This window comes from Megascapheus bottae, chromosome 2 (genome assembly GCF_031878675.1).
Source record: "Megascapheus bottae isolate mThoBot1 chromosome 2, mThoBot2.hap1, whole genome shotgun sequence".
Lineage (NCBI taxonomy): Eukaryota > Metazoa > Chordata > Mammalia > Rodentia > Geomyidae > Megascapheus > Megascapheus bottae.
This window is the reverse complement of record NC_143510.1, coordinates 306,493-320,721: the sequence shown is the minus strand read 5'-3', so window position 1 is coordinate 320,721 and position 14,229 is coordinate 306,493. Positions and strand designations below refer to the sequence as shown.

The following is a 14,229-nucleotide window of genomic DNA, read 5'->3' as shown; positions in this document are numbered from 1 at the left end:
AAAAGATACGTGTTGCATTTTTTGTAGAATAAAATATAGTATTTCAATTCCTTCTTCTAGTTTTTTTTAGCTTCCTAAAGGAAGCCTTTAGAAAATCTGAAATTCTATGACCTGTGGAGGTGACCTGCACTGTGTGTGTGTGCAGATCCGGTCCATCCTGCCAGCTCAGGAGACAACACTGCTGACAGGAAAGGAAGGAGAGGGCCAGCCTCCCCCACGAGGTCATTCTCACCACCAGGCCTCACTCTGCAGCCTCTTCCTGTGGAACCATGGCTGGAGCGGCCTCTCAGAGCCTTGAGGCTGCAGATGGGAAAGGAATCTCAGGGCCCCAGTCCCTTGGCTCCTGGGTGAGCAGAGCAGCAGGGCTCTCATCCCAAAGCACTCTCTGCATCATCTCTGCAGAGGTGTGCTGCTTCTTGCTGACTCCTTCGTGGCCTTCACCACTCTGTTCCTCCTCCAGGCCATAGGACTTGCTTGCTTATTTATATATTTATTTATTTATTTATTTATTGTTACAGTTTCTGGGGCTTGACCTCACACTGTCTTTGGGATTTTGCATCCAAGGTCAGTGTTGCATCTCCATTCCCTTTTCGGTGGTTACTTAAAGTTCTTGAGAATTTGTTTACCTAGGCTGGCTTCAAATCACATTGCTCAGCCTACTGTGCATCTAAGATAAAAACAGGAGCCTCTGGTGTTCACTTACCCCATGTTCGTAAAAATGACAATAATCAGGGCTACTAATGTGGCTTAGTGGTGGACTGCTTGGGTAGCATGAAACCATGGCTTCAGTTCCTCTGTACCAAATAAATACAATTTCTTGAAAAGTCTTCAATTAAAAGCCCATTGCACAAGCACAAGGATCATGAAAATCTCATAAGAATGACAATAATGGTTCGACACTGCTATCTCCAGGGGCAACAACCCCCTTATCAGTCCTTTCCTGTAATATTTCCAAGTGTTTCTTCCTCTGATCACTAAGGTGGAGAAAGAACTAAGGTAAAAAGATAAAACATGGGGAACACAGATGGGTGTGGTGGCTCACACTTGCAATCCTAGATACTCAGGAGGCTGAGATCTGAGGATGAAGGTTCAATGCTAGCCCAGGCAAAAAAGGACCTGAGACTTTTATCTCCAACTAACCTCTAGAGAAAGGGAAGTAGGGCTTGACTCAAGGGTAGGCTGTAACCTTGAGCTGAAGAGCTCAGGGACAGTGCCCAGGCCAAATTCAATCCCCATGACCCCCACCCAAAAAGTGGGGAACACATGCACAGTCCACAACATCATGGTGCTTCCTCCCCTAATTCCCTGCTTTCTCATTCTGCTTCATATTAATCTTGTGAAAATCGTTTTTCTGAAAAGCTTCTGCTTTAATCAGGTGGCTTTCCTGTTGACAGTTACATATGATGCATACATCCTTTTCTTGAGCACTTTAAGGCTCCCTATTAGAAACTCTTTGAATCTGAGTTACACACTGTTAATTAAGCCACATGGGTTTGCAGGTCATGAACCTAAGTTCAGCCTCTGGGAGCAGAGGGACCTGAATTCAGCCAATGGGAGAGGATTGCTGTGACTTGTTGAGTTAGGGATGAAAAGGGAGCAGCCTGCCTGCTCTTTGCTTCTTTAACAGATCTTTCACTAAGGGCACAGCCTTCTGCAGAAGTAAGCTTTGCCTAATGAGTTCCTTTCCAGTTGATGTCTTAATTCCTATGCAACACTGCATCATGCTGAGCTAATCCTGACAACACTCAAAGTCTGCATCATAAAATGTCCTAGATTCCCATTCAACCTAGAAAATGCCAAAAGGAGCTCTCCAAAGAACTTCAGGATTCAACACTGGTTCACATGTGCATGCATATACACAAGATTACAGCCATGAGCCATGAGTGTGATTAGTGTTAGAGTTTTTCCTAGCATGCACAAAGCCCTGGTTTCCATTCCTTGGTACCACATACAGAGAAAAAACCCAGAAATAGTGTAAGGGCACACATGGTACAGTGCAAGCCTTGAGAAAGCTCAAGGATAATGCCCAGGCCCAGGCTTCAAGCCCCAAGACAGACAAAAGCCAAAGAAGGTTACAGCCATGAGACACCAATATCTGTAAATAATACAATACCCAATCATTTGCTTATTTCCTCACACAATCATTTGACATTTTACTTTATTTTCTCCTATTTTATCTTTTTTTAAAAAAAAATTTTATGTGAAGAGACGGGGGAACGGGGGGCTTGTCTGATCCAGAGACCCCGAACAAGGAGCAGCGGAGTTTGAGGCAACAGCAGCTCGGGACTCATGGGCCGAGGCCTCCTTGGCCGAAGTTGTGGGGGGGCGCCGGGTGTGCGGGGTCGTGGTCCTTGGCTTCTGACTCGGTCCTGTGTGGACAGCGAACATGTCTCGGCCTGTCAGAAACAGGAAGGTCGTTGGTTATTCACGGTTTCAGGAATCTGATGATGCAGATGAAGATTATGGAAGAGATTCCGGCCCTCCTGCTAAGAAAATTCGATCATCTCCTGGAGAGGCTAAAAATAAGAGACGATCTGGAAAGAATTCACAGGAAGGTAGTGAGGACTCCGAGGGAAAAGATGTGAAGACCAAGAAGGATGACTCTCATTCAGCAGGGGCCAGTGAAGATGAAAAAAGAAGATCATAAAAATGTGCACCAGCAACGACAGGCAGCATCTGAAGCAGCTTCTACACAGACAGAGATGCTCATGGAAGATGCTGACAGTGAGCAGGGGCCAGAGGAGGCAGAGGAGGCACCAGTCCAGGAGAAAGATCCCGGCAGTGATGAAGATTTTCTAATGGACGATGATGATGATGATAGTGACCATGGCAGCTCAAAAAAGAAAAACAAAAAGAAGTCCAAACCTGAGAGAAAAGAAAAGAAAATGCCCACACCCAGGCTAAAGGCTACAGTGACACCTAGTCCAGTGAAAGGCAAAGGAAAAGTGGGTGGCCCACAGCCTCCAAGGCATCAAAGGATAAGACTCCTTCTCCCAAAGAGAATGAGGGGGAGCAGAAAAGCCCTGAAGAAAAGAAGACCTCTGTGAGCCCTGCTCCCGAGAAATCAGGAGAGGAAGGGTCTGAAGATGGAGCCCAACCTGGGAGGATTAAAAATGGTTAAATGTGGGGAGAGATTTTATTAAAAAAAGAAAAAAGAGGGTAAAAAGGAGAACCTACTTAAGATTGAATATTGTTCGTGGTTTTGGCTATGGCCTGACTTTAACAGTGCTTTTTCCCATGTGTTGAATATCCCCTCTCACCATTGTATATGAAGTGTTTTAAGTACCTTTTTCTTTTATTGGTCTTCTCTTTGCCATCACCTCCTCTATTTCTCCAATGAAAGCCATGTCAAATTAATCACTGGGTTGACTGCTTCATCTTTTTTTTTTTTTAAATGGAAGGTATACTGCAGTTGTAAAGCAATAAGATTTTAGATGAACACTACGGAACTTTGCTTTTGGCTAAAAAAAAGGTAACAAGTTGGACTATCATCAAAGTCGTAGAAGGTTTTAGTTAAAAATGATCGCTTCTCTCTCTGCTTGAACTTTAAAAAAATCAGTCATATAATGAGTTTATAAATCTATATACATATGTGTATGAATCTTTAAAAAAAAATCATGATTCTAAATTTCCACTGATGAAGCAGGTAGGAGATAAAAGATGAATTCTGAATCGTTACTAAAATTCTTCATGTTTTTTACCTTGGTCATGGGAGGGAATGGGCTATCTGGCCTTGTTTGTGAGTGTGGGTTTTCTTTTTTTATTTCATCACTTGTTATCTCAAAAAGTCTTGGAGTCAATGATCCTTTTATCCTGCTACAGTAGTCTTTCAGGAACTTAAAATGAAAACAGGGGCTGCCAAAAATGAAATCACTTGCTTTCATATTTCATTCATTTTAATGGTTCATATTTTTAAAATATATATGTATCCTGTTTTTTGGATAAAATTTTACCAAGAATCAAAAAGAAAAACAACTTAGAATTTAAATGGCATGATGAATCTACATATTACTGTGGATTTCTTCTCAAACTGACAATGTTAAGATTTTAAAGAAATAAAGTTCCAGTTAATGTGAAGCTCAATGCAAAGGATTGAGAGTTTTCCTTTATTAAAACTGAGGGGAAATTCTTTTTATTATCAATGTTTGTTCAGATCCCATGAACTATGCTCTGTTTATAGATATAATATTCTTTTGTCTTATACCCCCACTCTTTTCTTCATAGAAACATGGTGTGACATTCATCTCTTTGCTTCCTGCTGCTAACCTAGAACACCACTGAGCATTCTAGCCCACTCTGCCAGCTCTAATACAGGACTCTTCCTGGGTCTGTTCTCTACTCACAGGATGGGAAGTACGTGACATACTGCTTCTGTATATGAAGTGTTTAATGATTGATTTACTTTTTGTTTTAGTTGGTCTGAACTCTACCCATTGATCATATTTCTTGAAGCAGGAGACAGACTAAAGAGTATAAAAGGTACTTTAGGGTGCCTGTGTGCCATGGATAGCACTTTTTATGTGCCGTAGGTAAGCAGGAGATAGCTCTGTAGGTTTGATCCTCCATATCTTACACCAGGAGCTACTTGGGAACAGAGTTTAGGGGTCCCAGCAAGCCAATAAGTTGACATTTAGTGAAGACTAATATCTGTATTTTACTTGGATTTAGTGTAGAGTTGCTTCCTCAGTATCCCACATTTATAGTTTTCTTTTTTGTGTTTCAAGGGACAACATGGGTTTACATGTGGCTTCCTTTGTAGGTGTTCTAGGACAAAAGGTTCTTTAAAAGAATATTTTTCGGGCTGGGAGTTTGGCCTAGTGGTTAAAGTGCTTGCCTAGCATGCATGAAGACCCAGGTTCGATTCCTCGGTACCACATACATAGAAAAAAGCCGGAAGTGGTGCTGAGGCTCAAGTGGTAGAGCTCTAGCCTTGAGAAAGTCCAAGGACAGTGCTCAGGCCCTGAGCTCAAGCCCAGGACTGGCAAAAAAAAAAGCCAAAAAAACTACAAAAAAAGAGAATATTTTTCTTCTGACTTTTAAAACAATTTAGGAAACATAAAAACTCTGATTTTTAAAAACAAAAATACTGAATGGCATAGAAATTAATTGTTGCGCCATGTTAAAGATGGGTAAGACAAGACTTGAACATAGTTGCACTTAGGTTATTATCTAAACATGATGGTTGAATTGAGAGTTTTGAACTCTATAATGAATTACTGTGTTCTAATGGATTTGTCAGATAAACCATTTCTAACAACAACAGAAACCTTTGTGTTTATAGACTTGTGAGTGTTTCTATTAGGCATTTCTAGTTCTGGGGGCTTTACAACTAAGTTTTACTTTTCTAGTAATAATTGGGCTTTTTTTGAAGGCTGTGTCATGAAGCTTGATGGGGGAACACTTTAATACATTAATATATACCACCATCTCTGTGACACGTACATATACTTCAGAAGCAATCGTGTCTTCTAAATTACTTGTTTGTATTTGATTGGGCTTTTTGTTTTGGGTCCCTTTTAAAATTCATTACATTAGATATATATATATATATATATATATTCTCTTTTTACTAGTCTACACCCAAAGATCTGTGTTCTTAAGGTCTGAATGACTTTTGTTTTCTCTACTTATTGATGACTTAAAATAACGTTAGTCTTCCCCTCAAATCATGCATGCAAACAGGACAGTTATGTGACTAAACTGGAATTAGGTGCTTAATCAGGTCTGAAGCATTACAGCTATAATCCAGTAAGTGACTAGCCATTGGCACCTCCCTTAACTCCCTGTTTTTCTAATGTGCCTATGGTGAAGTGACAGCAGCATTTGCTGGCTTAGTTTGCAGTTCTCAGAAAGTGGGACATTAACTTTGGAGGTGCTTATTTGTGTTATCTGAACCCTCCCTCTAAGATATCTCTGCTAGATTTACCTCTTATAATAAAGATTTCAACAGCTATGCCTGTTTGACACTACATTCTAGTTCTTATGGTTCTTTCTAGCCTTCCCTCCCCCAGCTAGAAATAGGTAGTATCTGTCTTCTCCAAGTTTTTAGCTGGATTTTAGCCCTCATCTCAGATCAAAATTGGGGGAGTACGCCCACAGAATTTAATTACAATGATGGTAGATATTTCCACTTGGTAAAACACCTCCATGCCACTCCATAATGAGTATTTCCTCTTTGGGAAGGCAGTGAGAGGAAATAATTTCATCTTAAATAGTAGTTTAGCTCTTGTTCTCCCCTCTCTCATTCAAGGGCCTAAGCTCAGGGTCTGGACACTGTCCCTACCTTCTTTTGCTCAAGGCTAGCACTCTACCACTTGAGCCATAGCACCACTTCCAGCTTTTTCTGTTTATGTGGCACTGAAGAATTGAACCCAGGACTTCATGCTAGGCAAGCACTCTACCACTTTTTTTCCCCCTCATAATATTGCTTTCCCAGTTCCATCTCAGTTCACTACTTATTAGAACTAATTCAAATAGTATTTTCTTGCAGTTAACCATTCAGATGAATTCGATGTTATAGATATGATCAGATCCTGTCAACTGAACCAAATTTGACATGTCTAATAGTTCTTTTTATGTCTATAAACATTCAAGTAACCCGGGGGCAAGAACTAGTGCTTTTCTTTAAGCAAACTTCAGTTTTAGCGCTACCGTGAGAATATTAGAAAGGCAAGAGCTAGAGGAAAGGCATCAGCAAAGGTCATAGGCCACTGTTGCTTCTGAAATAAGTGCCCAATCTTTCTTTGCCTTCATTGCCAGTGATCACACTGAAAAGAAAAAATCTCCCACCTTAGGAGTCTGGAAACGAAGGACAAAATATGTGCTGTGGTCTCTATGTCATTTGCTGAGTTATCCTACCTAAATAGAAGTAATACAGATTTCCTAACAAAGGGTAAGAAAAATTAAAGCAAGCTATTTGCTCTGGAGGGTACAATTTTGCCCTTTTCTCTGTGGATGAGACTGAGTTTACTTGAAAATCAAGAGGTGGTTTATGGTTTGTGTCTTAGACCATCCTGTGTCTGTTTCGCCTAATTTTCCCTTAGGCTTGGATAAACTCAACACATAATTCCTTTTTACTATAAAATTCATCAATTTTACTTTTGTTCAAAGCACATCACAGCGGTGCTGATTGTGATAACCACTATTGGGGAAAGTCCCATCCGTCTACTTGCCCGTGGCCATGCCAGTGGCGTGGCAGGACTGGTGACACCTGCATGGCATGCCCCTTGTGGCTGGTGGAACTCCACCGTCGCACGGACACTTTGTCCATCAGGGCTGTGGTGTGCGCTGCCGCCAGTGGGGGGCGCCCGCCGCCCGGTCCACGTGGGGCTGCACAAGGGCGAGGCTCGCACCACGCCCCTGGCCGAGGCCAGCGCACCCAGGCAGCGCCTGCTGGGGCTGGTGGAGGACCACGGCGAGCCGCGCCCGGCCACGGGGCTGGTGCTGGTGTCTCCGGGGGGCGGCGGCCAGGAGCCGAAGACGTCCCGGGTGTCTTTGGGTGTGGTGTGGCTGGTGGAGGTGGACGCGCCCCTGACCGCGGCCATCATCCTTAATACTTCTTCTTTCCTACATCAAACCAGATGATTAAGACAGCCGATCTCAGGTGTAACAGAAGACCACGGTATGATTCAGAGGAACGGGAACGTCTGCCTGCACATCTGCACACTTCCTTAAAGAACCAAAGGGATGCTCCCTATCTAAGACAGCACCGCAAATTGGATTGTACACTTTTTCCTGACCATTGTTGTGGTTGAAATACAAAACACTTTTTGTGCACAGCACACTTCCCCATTATTTTTTCCTTTACCTTCATTATCCTTGTGAGGTAGAGAAGGGAGGGAGCAAGAATTGCCTGTTTTGCAGATGAGAAAATCCTATGTGAATTTTAGATCAATTGTTCTCAATTTCATAGGGACATCATCAGAAAGTTTTTAAAAATCCCACTGGCCAGGTCACATCCCAGACCAAAATCAGAAACTTAGGGTCTAGGATGAGATCCATCCCATGAACATTTTAAAAAACACATTCTGAAGTGATTCCAAAGTGCAGCCAAGGTTCAGAAGCTACTACTGGTCTCTAGTAACAAATGCGTTTATCAGGTTATGAATGAAGGCTCTTCGTTTCCCCAATGTTCACACTGACTAGCAACTTCTATTTTACAAAACTTGCAAATTCGAATCTTTGAGATCCAAATGGCTTGTTAAGTAGTAGGGCAATGATTTTGATGCTAGGTTCAATATGAAAAACCCACGTGTTTGCTATATGTTTTTCCAATCACACCTTCAAAACCAGGTTACAAATGGTTACTAATAAGACAAACAGAAGTTACAAACAAAACTATCGGCAAAAGCTCTTGAAATAGGCTGCTTCACAACCTGAAAATTCAACAAGTACTTAAAGGACTTCATGATTTTCTAACTAGTCACTTTTCATCCTGAATCAGCTTTCATCGTTCATCAAATTTACATCTCATCAAACTGAGTTGGGCTGAAAAATCAATTTCTGTGTCAACCATGGTCTCAAATACATGTAACATACAACTTCATTTTGTACAACTAAGTTTCTTCTTGACAGGAGTATCAAAATGAAACTTTAACAAATTTCACTGTTGAAGCAATGTACCAGAAACATAATAAATATGTGTAAACCTTTCAGGTAGAAACAACAAATTTTTGCTCTATGGCTGAAATCTCCTGCTTCATAGGAGTGTTGTTCATTTTAACTCTCTAGGAGCAACCCCCCCAAGAACCCCAGCAAGCTGCTCCCTGTCTCTAATTCTGTTAGATTTAAAAGAAGATATAAATAGAGCAATAACCTAAAAGTACAAAGATTTCACTTGCTTTGATCAATTCTTATGTATCTGAGTCCATACAATTTATACTTTCATACAGAAAGATTTCCCTTTTAACAAAAGAAAAATCTCAACTCATGTGTGTTGGATTATTAATTCAACAGTCAGTGAAGAGATGAGATTTATCAGAGACCCAACCATCCAGAATCTAGGGCATACTAAATCCACTAGCACAACAATGTTCATTGCAGCATTATTCACCATAGCAAAGATATGGAACCAACCTAAATGTCCCTCAGTTGATGAGTGGATCAGCAAGATGTGGTATTTGTACACAATGGAATTCTATGCTGCTGTCAGAAAAAATGACATCGCCCCATTTGTTAGGAAATGGAAAGACTTAGAAAAAATCATATTAAGTGAAGTAAGCCAGACTCAAAGGAACTTAGGCTCAATGGTCTCCCTCATTCGTCATAATCAGTAGAAACCTTGGGCTATACTAGCAGAGATCTGCAATAGAGCAAAACCTTGATACATAAGGCCATATAATGTGAAGCTAATTAAAAGGACCTCCAGGATATTGAAACAAAAGCCACATAACGAATGATTGTTGTCCTTAATGTACTATGTTATCTCTCATCTCCTTTGCTGTCCCTTGGGTATCTCATATTGTTACAGTATCTCACTTTGTTATCTGATATATTGAATTTATTTGTATTTGGTTATTTGAAATTTGATAGGGAAGGGGGGAAAACCAAGATGGGGGGTGGGGGGTGGGTGGGGGGAGGGTGATGGGTACCAAGACATGTGAAAGGGTATCAATGTATGTGAATTAATGCACCTTCTATCTGGCAAATATCGTGTAACCCTTTTATTAATTACAATAAAAATATTAAAAAAACAGATTTATCAACCCCACCCTTTCAGCACAATGTGCTATATTTCAAGTCCCATGGGAGTATTTACCTATAATGAGATTAAGAATAGTCTAACCTGAGCTCAGGTTGGCGCTCTTTAGGGTAAGTGAGTAAACATTTTCTTGATAGCCCAAGGCAGAGTTGGAGGCTTGTACTGTTGCATGATATGAACAATATTAAATTAAGATTATCTGACAACATCTACATCATTATAAAGTTAGGAAATAAAAGAACCATTAACCATTCCTTTTCCTATGGTTTATGATGAACAGATCTGCTATTTGAGGACTATAAGAGCACATAGCATTGTCCTATAAAATGAGGCACTTTCTGAGAAGGCCAAAAAATGAAACCAGGTACCAAAAGATGTGCATTACTATTACATCTTAGAATCATTGTTACTGATATGAGTGTAATTAGAAGAATTACCTTCCCTCAATATTAAGTCAGGAGGTGAAGAATCTTTACCATTATCATGATGGTAAAAAAAAAAAAAACAAAAAACCAGCAACAACAAAAACCCTGTAAAAGCTACAGGAACTGTAAACCAAAATAATACAAAATGAGCCAACATAATACATGTCCTCTTAAGGTCCTCTTCTTTGTGGTTACCCAATTGTCCCCAAATGTTATTCTAAATTTGTACCATGTAGTGGTTTTTGGTTTTGTTTTTTTTTTAAGAAATTTAACTAGAACAAAGCAACCACTTTGTCCTTTTTTTCTTACAGTTTTTTATACATATATTGTATATACAACTTTTTAAATAACTGCACAATTTTATTTCTCATTGCTAGAGAAGTGCAGTCCAGGCAGAACATACTTCTCAATATATTAAAAATATTAAGTAAAACCCCAACCAGTTCCATACTTACCTAATAGTCAAGCTGGCTGGCAAAACAAAGTGTATCGGGGGGGGGGGGGACTGGAGAAAGAACAGGCAGTTGTAGATGGAATCAATCTTTCTTCACAAACAATTTAAAAATTTTGCTATTTCCTTATCCCTTTGACAGCACCTCTAACAACTCACCTTTTACTCTGGAAAGAATGCACTGATAACATTGCTGGGCAGTGACGACCGGAGCAGGGGCTGGAATTTGGTGGACAATAATCTACTGCATAATGGCGAGGTCAATGGCAGTTTTCCACAGTGTAATAATGCACCAAAATACCAGATAGGAGAAAGAATTCGAGTCATCTTGGACATGGAAGATAAGACTTTAGCATTTGAACGTGGATCTGAGTTCCTGGGGGTGGCCTTCAGAGGACTTCCAAAGGCCTGCTTATATCCAGCAGTTTCTGCTGTATACGGCAACACAGAAGTGACTTTGGTTTACCTTGGAAAAGCTTTGGATGGATGACAGTGGCTTTTTCGGGTTGACAGAGTAGAGGAGACCTACTTGTGGAAAGTAGAACCATGAAGTGACAGTAATGTGTGCATGTCCAAGAAACATCCTGAAAACACATGAAGTTGTAAACTGGAGAAGCAACTCTACATCAGAGATGATCTTAGTGTTTCCTCTTTCCACTGGGCCAGAATAATCCTCAAGGTTGCGTTGGTTGAGTGCGCAATTCACTTATGAATGTTATACTTATTTTTCTAAGGTTAATATTTCCAATCATATATGTAGTGTTTTCATATTTATAGAAATTGATCATGTAACAACTAACAATGTTTCCATTAGCTTTAGATCTGAATTATGTGTTTTGTCTTTCCTTTTATAGATATGATAAATTGTTTATGAAGGCACATCCAATGTGCGTTTATGTAACTTTAATTAGGGTATTCGTTGAGTGACATTGGATTGTAGGGTTGATCTGCTATAACACTTGAAGGTTAGTGGGGTTGTGAAAATAATGTAAATAATTCTGAAATCATCACTCTACCATTTATTTGGTAATTGTATTGTGTTTTTATGTTGGGCTTGGGGATTGAACTCAGGTCGTAAGCAGTCACTTGCCAGTTCGGATGGTACCTACCCCAGGGAGGAAGAAGAAGGAGCCGGGCTGGGCAGGCTGGCGGGTGTGCAGAGGGTACTCCAGGTGGGCTGCTGGAGCCAGCCGCACCTGCTCCCGGCCCAGCCCGGGAAGTGGTGGAAGGGCTCCAGAACACCTCCCTGAAGAAGTGGCTGCTGCTGTGAAAGGACGCCCCAAGTGTGGCAGCTGATGGCGACAGAGACTCCCCATCTGTTGGTGGAGACCCAGGAGCACAACTTGACCCAGTTTAGCACCTGGACCAGGCGCACGCCCACTCACGACACCTGAAGATGGAACTGGGGGAATGATGTGTACTTCAAGAGCACGAGTTTTCATCACCAAAACATTAGGAAAACCCTCAAACCACGCACTTTCTTCACAGGTGAAATAAAGCAGGCTGGGGACAGGAATTGGCCAGTCCAGCTAGATCCGCTCATGGAAAGTTTTTACCCTTTTAGGTTTTTCTTTGAGGAGACAGATTTGTTGGTGTGGGCAGGAGGTGTCAGTGTGTTGCTTGAGGAGGTCTCGAGGAGCTGTGAGGACACATGTGAGCCACCACGTGAGCACGGAAGATTATGGCTGCTGTGCATCCCTGCTCTCAGTTCTTTCTCCCAACAGGTCGTCCTGCCGCTACCTGCAGCTGCCTGCTGATCTGCTCAGACAGAGTGAGGATCAAACATACCATGCGAACTGAGAGCTGGTGCTCACGCCTGTGATCCCAGCTACTCTGGAGACAGAGATCAGAGAACTGTGGTTTGAAGCCAGCCCAAGCAGGAAAGGGAAACTTTTATGTCCAACAAACCACGAAAAAAGCCAGAAGTGGAGCTGGGAATCAAATGGTAGAGAGCGAACCTTGTTCAAAAAGCTCAAGGATGACATCCAGGCTCTGTTCAAGAACCAGAATCTACACACACACACACACACACACACACACACACACACACACACACACACACAAATTGCACCTAGAGCCTCACAGTGTGCTAGAGAAATTCTCCACCACTGACTCACAAACAGCCCCCACACTGAAAATCTAAATGCTGTGTGTGTCTGTACACAGGAGTAGTGTAAAATAAAACAAAGTTAAAACAGAGGTATGCAAAATCATGCCTATATTATCCAACTAAAAATCAGAAAGTAAGCCAGGCACAGTCGCTCATGTCTTCAATCCTAGCTATTTGAGAGACAGAGATCAGAAAGACTGAGGTTCAAGGCCAGCTGGAACAAAAATAGTTCACAAAAGGGCCGGGAGTCTGGCCTAGTGGTAGAGTGCTTGCCTAGCATACACAAAGACGCAGGTTTGTTGCCTTGGTACCACATATACATAGAAAAAGCTGGAAACAGTAGTGTGGCTGAAGTGGTAGTGCTCTAGCCTTGAAAAAGTCCAAGGACCGTGCTTAGGCCCTGAGTTCAAGGCCGAGGACTGGCAAAATCAATAGTTCAGACATGCCCGGCATGTTGGGACATTCCTGCCATTCTACCTTTGTGAGAAATGTAGCAGTATGGCAGTCCTGGCAGCCGAGGCATAACTCAAGAAAGTAATTACAGAGAAAAGGGCTGGAGGTATGGTTCAAGACATAGAGTGCCTGCCTAGCAATTTGAAAGTCCTGAGTGAAACTCAAATACTGAAAAAGAAGAGAACAAAAAAGAAAAAGAAAATAAAGAGAAACTATAAAGCAATCCATAAAAACTACCTGTGGTTTCAAAGATGGAGCTTATTCAATTACATTTGAATATCATTTAGCTGGATATTTTTAGAGACATAAATCATTATAGATCTTTGTGTAAAAAGAATTTGTTGGCATTTGTGTTGGTTTGGGGCCATGAACTTGGGACCTGGGCTCTGTACCTTTTTCTGTACCTGAGCATCTTTTGGTCAAGGCTAGTGCTCTACCACTTGAGCCACAGTGCTACTTCGGTTCTCAAGTGGTTAGGGGGAGATAAGGGTCTTATTGGAATTTGAACTGTGTTCCTAGGGTCTCAGCCTCCTGAGTAGCTAGGATTACAGACATGAGACACAAATCTGGCTTGGTTGACATATTTTTAAGCTCTTATTAAGAAGAAGCATTTTTTTTGCCAGACCTGGGCTCTTGAACTCAGGGCCAGAGCACTGTCCTTAGACTTTCTGAAGGGTAGAACTCTACCACTTGAGCCTCAGCACCAATTCCAGCTTTTTTCTAGGTATATGGCACCAAGTAATCAAACTCAGTCTTCATGCATGCTAGGCAAGCACTCTACCACTAGGCCAAACTCCCAGCCCCAAGAAGAAACATTTTCTAAGGAAAGCTTAGAAATAATTTTATTTAATTTCCAGAAACTTTAATATGAAACCTAGTAATACAAAATCTAGTAATACAACATTTTATAAAATCTAGTAATACAGTACAAAAATGTGCTCTGAGTGCTCAAGAATTTCTTACAGGAAACTTACTTCTTTACCAAAAAAAAAAAAAAAACCTCTGCATTTACAACAGTCAACTGAGAACATTTCACTTTTATGCCATTTCTTTTTCAAGTTTACAAGAGGTTTCAATCTTACTGGAATGT

General features: G+C 41.2%; 2 pseudogenes; both read left to right on the top strand.

Moving 5' to 3' along the window:
* The first annotated feature begins 2,366 nt into the window (after positions 1 to 2,366).
* LOC150066219 (nuclear ubiquitous casein and cyclin-dependent kinase substrate 1 pseudogene) lies at positions 2,367 to 3,121 on the top strand (annotated as a pseudogene).
* A 4,502-nt stretch (positions 3,122 to 7,623) lies between these two features.
* Positions 7,624 to 11,066, top strand: LOC150066218 (F-box/SPRY domain-containing protein 1 pseudogene; annotated as a pseudogene).
* Positions 11,067 to 14,229: the final 3,163 nt, after the last annotated feature.